Here is a 7785-nt window from a genome sequence, read left to right on the forward strand (position 1 = left end):
TTCTGGATAGGTCCATACGTCCGAAATGCCCCAAACTTAACAACGAGGGGGCGTTCTCCGGGAACTTCGGCGTCTGTATTAAGATGCATGTATGGGTTGTGGATCATGCTTTTTCAAAAGAGTAAAACCACATGAGGCAACTTTATTGGTGATCTCAGGCAGCTCGTATTAAAATTTGAAGCAATTACTATCAAGCATGTAAAACAGGTCTGCTACCCCACATGAGTTCCTTGTAGTAAAAAATATTCCCTCCGCCCCATAATATAAAAATGATCTTATATTATGGGATGGAGGGAGTAGCATGCATCCCCTATGCAAAAGTAAAAAACATGCAACAACTTTGTCTGTGATTTCAGGCAACTCATGCTAAAATTTGAAGCAAATAGTGCCATGCATTAAGAAAATGTCACAGAAAACACTTTAAAAAAATGTTGTGTGCACCTCCACTCAACAGACAAATAGACAGAAAACGGTGCACTTCTGATCCACTCCTAGGCAACTCCTTCTGACATATTGTGCAACCCCTGGGCACTGCTCTCCACATTCATCCTCCCCACATGCTTCCCTCTATCGCTTCGTCGCCCTCCATCTTTGTCTCCCCGTACCTCCACACACACGCCATATCTCACACCTCGCTGCCTCGACCTACATCCCCCACCCCACACACAAATCCGTCCACCATGTTTTAGTTTTGAGCAACTCTTATGCCACCATGTGTACACATTCCAACAAACAACACCCACATGAGAGATGAGATTACAACCCTTTATCCAGGGCCAATGGAACCGAGACCAATATGGCATTGTGCTTATTCCATCAATAAATATTAAAAGTTCCTCTCCAATTTTAATCAAACTTGGTATGTGTTGACTATTGCCGTGTACAACTTATGTATGAATCTATTCCATCACTCATCTCACAAAAGGATTTCCCCATGATATATTTTGAGCAACTCTTATGTTGCAGTGCAGCAACTACTAATCGCAGGGGTTGCAGCTTAAAAATGCATCCAACACAACATGCAACCAATTCATAAACACAACCGTATGTGTTCGATGCTAGACGCTTAACACGTGAGTTGTGTGGCCTTGTACAGATCACCTGATGTTTTATGCCAAAGGTTAACATCAAGTGAGAGTGTTCTTGTGCATATTAGTCCTGACGCTCTCATAAGGGCATGACCAACGCTCCATGTTGGACAGCTGCCCCAGCACTCCACGTCAGCCACAACAGTCCACCTAGCACCAAACTGCTGCCTGCAGACTAAAGCTAACTCTTGCAGAAGATCCCGTCTCCTCCCTGACAAAAGCAGGAGAGAGGAAAAACGTAAGAGAGTAGCTGGTTCTGCCGTGCGTGCATGTTAACGAAGAAAAGAAAAAGAGAGGCTGAGCAAGCTGACATTTTGTGGGGCCTGTGAGGGCATGTACAATGGGGGCAACACCTAGCTGCTGCCCTAGCAATTCACGTAAGCAAATGGTGTTCAAACCACCGCTTCAACTATGCACCACCCAACGCAAAACTGACTCTTCGTGATTCTTGACAGGCCCCACTTAATTCTTTTTCTATCCAACTTTCTCACCTCCATGACACTCTCCCTTGCTTTTCACCGTGGGCAGCGTGGTCCTCTTTCACTTTATCAGCGGAGAAGCCGACTCCTCTGCAGGAACTAGTATGCCCCTGCAAGCATCACCTTTAGTTGAGCTGGACTCTATCCACCTATGTGGCATGCTGGGGCAGCAGTCCAGCGTGGCCCGTTGGCCATGCCCTGAGGCAGCCATGCAATGGGTGAATGAAGGATTGGGTGCTGCCTTAAACAATTTTTGCTTGTGTGGAGAGTAAAGCACTAGTATACTGCTGCTTCCGGTGCTCATGCCCTAACAACATCAAATTCGCCCAAAATAAAGCATCACGGTGAAAAGGCAACGTCAAGATGCATGCATCACACGCATATCCTACCATCACAAGGGCTCAATCTCAATAACAAGCAGAGAACTAGAGGATGGCACTACCGTGAGGTGACCTGACGTTCGCTGCCCTGTTGAATGGGTCCATGTCAAATCCGGTCTCACACTCTCACCAATTTGGCGCCCCTGCTGACGTGCGCCCCGGCGACAGATCAACCCTTGGTGCTGGCGGATCGCACAACTGCACCGTGACGAGCTGAGCTGAGCACAAGGTTGCCCTCCGGCGTGTGCTTCGTGCCTGCCCTTCCCCGACGGGCTGCGGTGCTTGGCCGACCTCAGCTCTAGCTCCTAGAAATAGGGAGAGGAGATGGTAGCCCTGCTGCTCCGGCTCCCCGGCTGACCTGCTCGCCGAGCTCCTCTGACGAGTCGCCTCCTCCACGGCTGCCTGGGCGTCGACGCCGGAGCTCCTGTGCTTTGCCTGCTCTGCTCAGACCCAACGCTATGGAGGACATGAAAGAGGGGATGTGGATAAGCCATTTTTTCACAAGAGGAAGAAAGCAAAGCGGTAGGTTTCCAGCGACCTTGTCGGGTAGCGCGTGCGCTCAGCCCGGCCAAATCGCGCAGCTGCACGATTAAATGTTTAGACAATTTTCTGTCAAAAAATAAACTGACAATTTTCTGTCAAAAATAAACTGAGATAGATTTGCCATGCTCGTGAACTAAACTTGCCATCCTCGACGAACATAATTTGCCATGAAATATTTTTGATTTGCCATGCCTAAAAATTTGATGTACGTTGGATATTCAGGTCCTAAAAAAACTAGTTAAGACTTCGTTCAAAATACATGAACTCAAAACGTAAGAATAAGAAAAAAAGGAAACTTTTGGCCTCACCCAGCTGAAACTTGTTCTTCGTCGGCCGCGTCTAACGCTGCATGATCGGTTCAGATCGTACGGCACAGAGGCATGCACACGACTGTCTTCGACCCCATCCCCCCACCAGCCATGTGTCCCACGAATGACCCCAAACCCAATGTAACACCCCGCATGTAACTTGCCATATTTGTAACTCCGACTCTTGCCATTTCCGGCTATGTGATATGTTTTTCCCTCCGTTGTCGGGTTTTGTCTTTCGTTTTGTATTTTGTCATGTCTTGCATTTTCATATCATGTCATCATGTGCATTGCATTCGCATACATGTTCGTCTCATGCATCCGAGCATTTTCCCCGTTGTCCGTTTTCCAATCCGGCGCTCCTATCTCCTCCGGTGCCCCCTTCTTGTTTTCTTTCGTGTGCGTGTGTCAAACTTTCTCGGAATGGACCGAGGCTTGTCAAGTGGTCTTAATATACCACCCGGAGACTACCGGTCAAGTTTCGTTTCTTTCGGAGGTCGTTTGGTACTCCAACGGTTAACCGGGCATCCGCCAAGTCCATTTGAGTGTCCAGCAAAAACCCCCTCCAAAACCAGCCCAAAACCCACCAAACTCTCTTCCATGCTCTAGTTCGTTCGATCACGATCGTGTGGGCGAAAACCGCACCTCATTTGGAGCCTCCTAGCTCCCTCTGCCTATTTATAAGTGGGCATCCGAAAAACGGAATCGCAGTCTAACCCTAGCAAAAATCCCTCGCGCCGCCGGACAACGTCTGCCCGCGCCGGACACGTCCGCCCGCGCCGGCGGACGAATCGCGTGTCGCCACGTCAGCGTCTGCCGCCGCCGTCCCTCGCCGGCCCGCGGGCCCGACCCCGGCCCCGCGGCCCACGCTCGCCGCCGCGCGCCTGCCCCGTCGCCGGGCGCCGCCGCCGCCATCTGCCCCGTCGCCGGGCGCCGCCGCCGCCATCTGCCCCGTCGCCGGGCGCCGCCGCCGCCATCTCCTCCGCCGCCTCCGGCCCCGCCGCCGCCGGTGCCCCTCCGCCGCCTCCGGCCCCGCCGCCGCCGGCGCCCCTCCTCCGCCTCCGGCCCCGCCGCTGGCGCTCCTCTCCCGCCGGGCCCTGCCGTCGCCGCCGTCGGCCTCGGGCTCGAGCGAGTCGCTCGATCCGATCTGGTACAGTCCCGTTGACCTTCCCCCTCGCGTCCGTTTTTTTCCCAAGTCCCAGAATTTTATCCGCATGTGCTCCTGTTCCCAAGGCTATAACTTCGTGCATGTAGCTCCGATTCACGCGTGTAATATGTCAAATTGTTCGTCTCTTGATGCTCTTCATTTTGTTCAATTGCGCCATGTTCATTAGAGGTCATCTTGATGCCCAAATCTTCGTTGGAAGAGGGCTAGTTGCTGTTAATCTCTGGTTCTTATCAGAACTTGGAGATTTGTCATTTTTGTATCATTTATTCTGTGCATCTTTTGAGCATGAGCTCTACATGTGTTTTGAAGTATGCCATTCTGTCTTTCCAGTGATATAGTCCATGTATTTTTATGATTTTTTTGGTGACTAGCACAAGCATGTAAAGTAGGCCCCATAATAATTCTGATTTCAGGGACTTCGTGTTTTCTCCAAGTCCTTGTCTGCTGTAACTTTGTTGCCATGTAAACTTGATGCTACAGAGAGATCCATGCATATTTTAGAGATGTTCAGTAAGGAGGTTTTGTAGCTATAGTTGTAATTGATCCATTCCTGCAATTTTTTGCAATTTTAGAGTGCCATAGCATGACTCAATCTTGCTCTACTTTTGCTATAAAATATTTCTGGCTGATTCTTAACATGACATGCGTTTTTGCCAAGCTTATTGTAGTTGATCCATACATGCTATGTAAATGTTCTTGCCATGGATAGATTCATAAACATTCCATCTTGCTGTAGGTATGCTTGGTTTGTCATGCATTGCTCTGTAGTGAGTGCATCAAGCTCACAAAGAGACCTACATATTAATATTTCTGCCATGCTCTGTTTTCTGCTAAGTCTGAAACCTGATAACGAAACTTGCTATGTTAACATACTTGCCATCATATCTTCTGTTCCTTTTTGGCTTATGGTCAGTAAGGGACTTTTGTCATGTGCATTTAGTAGAACACTAACATGCCTTGCTTTGCTATGTTAAGTTCCTGTAGCATGTTGATTTCGTGCTCTGAACATTGCTACCTGATGCTGATTTCTGCCATGTCCAGTTTTTCACTAAGTCTGTGAACCTGTAATCTTTTGCACTTTTGCCATGCTTGTTTGAGCTTGATATGTTGTGAACTAGCCGTAGCTCAGTGTTCATATTTTGTCAAGCATCTCCTGTAGATTACTTCCATATGCTGTTTTGCTATGTTGGGTGCTGTAGCATTGTTACTTGTTGAATTTTAAGTGCTATCTTGCTGTTTATTGCAGATTCGTGTCATTCTTGTTTTGCTTGCCGTGCATCCGATTCCGGTGATCTTTATATCGATTTCGACCGAAATCATCTCATCTTTCCAGTGGCATGCTTGGTTTGCCAAGTTACTGCCATGTTCATCTTTTTCCTTCCGGAGCACGCATATGCATCGCATATCATATCTTGCATATCATACATGTTTTGCATCTTGTTGCTTGCGCATTTCTCGTTGTTGATTGTGGTTCCGTTTGTTTGTGTTCTTGTCTTGGGTAGAGCCGGGAGACGAGTTCGTGAACGAGGAACCTGTCGAGTACGCTTACGAGGATCAAGCTTTCGACAACTCTGAGAATCTTGCAGGCAAGATGACCACCCCTCGAAATCACTTCTATCTTTGCTATGCTAGTTGTTCGCTCTATTGCCATGCTAGCTACCTATCACTTGCTATATCATGTCTCCTATTTCAGCCATGTCAGCCCCTAACCATCCTTTCCTAGCAAACCGTTGTTTGGCTATGTTACCGCTTTTGCTCAGCCCCTCTTATAGCGTTGCTAGTTGCAGGTGAAGTTGAAGTTTGTTCCATGTCGGAACATGGATATGTTGGGATATCACAATATCTCTTATTTAATTAATGCATCTATATATTTGGTAAAGGGTGGAAGGCTCGGCCTTATGCCTGGTGTTTTGTTCCACTCTTGCCGCCCTAGTTACTGTTATACCGGGATTATGTTCCTTGAGTTTGCGTTCCTTACGCGGTCGGGTGATTTATGGGACCCCCTTGACAGTTCGCCTTGAATAAAACTCCTCCAGCAAGGCCCAACCTTGGTTTTACTTTTTGCTACCTAAACCTTTTCCCCCGGGTTTTCGCGAGCCCGAGGGTCATCTTATTTTAACCCCCCCGGGCCAGTGCTCCTTCGAGTGTTGGTCCGAACTGAGCAGACTGCGGGGCCCCCTCCTGGAAACTCGAGGTCTGGTTTTACTCGTAGGATGTCTCATCCAGTGTGCCGTGAGAACGAGATATGTGCAGCTCCTATCGGGATTTGTCGGCATATTCGGGTGGCTTTGCTGGTCTTGTTTTACCATTGTCGAGATGTCTCGTAAACCGAGATTCCGAGACTGATCGGGTCTTTCCGGGAGAAGGTTTATCCTTCGTTGACCGTGAGAGCTTATGATGGGCTAAGTTGGGACACCCCTGCAGGGTATTATCTTTCGAAAGCCGTGCCCGCGGTTATGAGGCAGATGGGAATTTGTTAATGTCCGGTTGTAGATAACTTGTAACTTGACCCATTTAAAATACACCAAGTGCGTGTGTAGCCGTGATGGTCTCTTCTCGGCGGAGTCCGGGAAGTGAACACGGTCTGTGTTATGTATGACGTAAGTAGGTGTTCAGGACCTCTTCTTGGTCATTGCTAGATGACGTCCGTTCCTTTGCTTCTCTTCTCGCTCTCATTTGCGCAAGTTAGCCACCATATATGCTTTTGCCGCTGCAGCTCCACCTCTTTGCACCTCTTGTCCTATAAGCTTAAATAGTCTTGATCTCGCGGGTGTGAGATTGCTGAGTCCCCGTGACTCACAGATTCTACCAAAACAGTTGCAGGTGCCGACGATGCCAGTGCAGACGATGGCGTCGATCTCAAGTGGGAGTTCGACGAGGAACGTGGTCGTTACTATGTGTCTTTTCCTGATGATCAGTAGTGGAGCCCAGTTGGGACGATCGGGGATCTAGCATTTGGGGTTGTCTTATTTTCATCTGGATTTTGACCGTAGTCGGTCTATATGATTGTATTTTGGATGATGTATGAATGATATTTATGTATTGTGTGAAGTGGCGATTGTAAGCCAACTCTTTATCCCATTCTTGTTCATTACATGGGATTGTGTGAAGATGACCCTTCTTGCGACAAAACCACTATGCGGTTATGCCTTTAAGTCGTGCCTCGACACGTGGGAGATATAGCCGCATCGTGGGCGTTACACCCAACCTTATCTTCTTGCATCTATTGTCTTCCTCGTGTAACGGTGTCCCAGCTAAGGGGCCTCCCAATATGTCGACTCCCGACCTGGTGAACCGGGCTGAGGACCCCTTGTCGGTTCCGTCCTAGGCCGCATTAGGCAGCCCATGACGTATAGAAGGAAGATCCGGAAGACTTGACGTATACTCCAAGATGCTGGATTCGTGGAAGGATCTACCTCCTCGTACATAGCCGACTAGGATCATGTACCCTAGGACCACCCGGTATCTATATAAACTGGGGGGCCTGACTCATAGACAATATATTCAATCTCGTGGTAGTTTACACTCTGTAGACACTCCAACGCAATAAATCACGAGCATGCATATGGTTTTATCTCTTCGGAGAGCCTGAACCTGGGTAAATCTTGTGTCCCTGTTACCATCGTTCCACGACATCTAGCTTAGGATCCCCTATCCCGAGATTTGCCAGATTTAGCTCTGCCAGTGATGGCCCATGCAGGTCCTACTAGGTGATTGTTGCAGATCGACGAGAGTCAAGATCAACGATCAAATTGGGACCGGTGCAATCCTTGTGCCGGGCCAGATGTTCGTCTTCGACGATGTCACCCTCGTCTCCAA

This window comes from Triticum aestivum, chromosome 7D (assembly GCF_018294505.1).
Source record: "Triticum aestivum cultivar Chinese Spring chromosome 7D, IWGSC CS RefSeq v2.1, whole genome shotgun sequence".
Taxonomy (NCBI): domain Eukaryota; kingdom Viridiplantae; phylum Streptophyta; class Magnoliopsida; order Poales; family Poaceae; genus Triticum; species Triticum aestivum.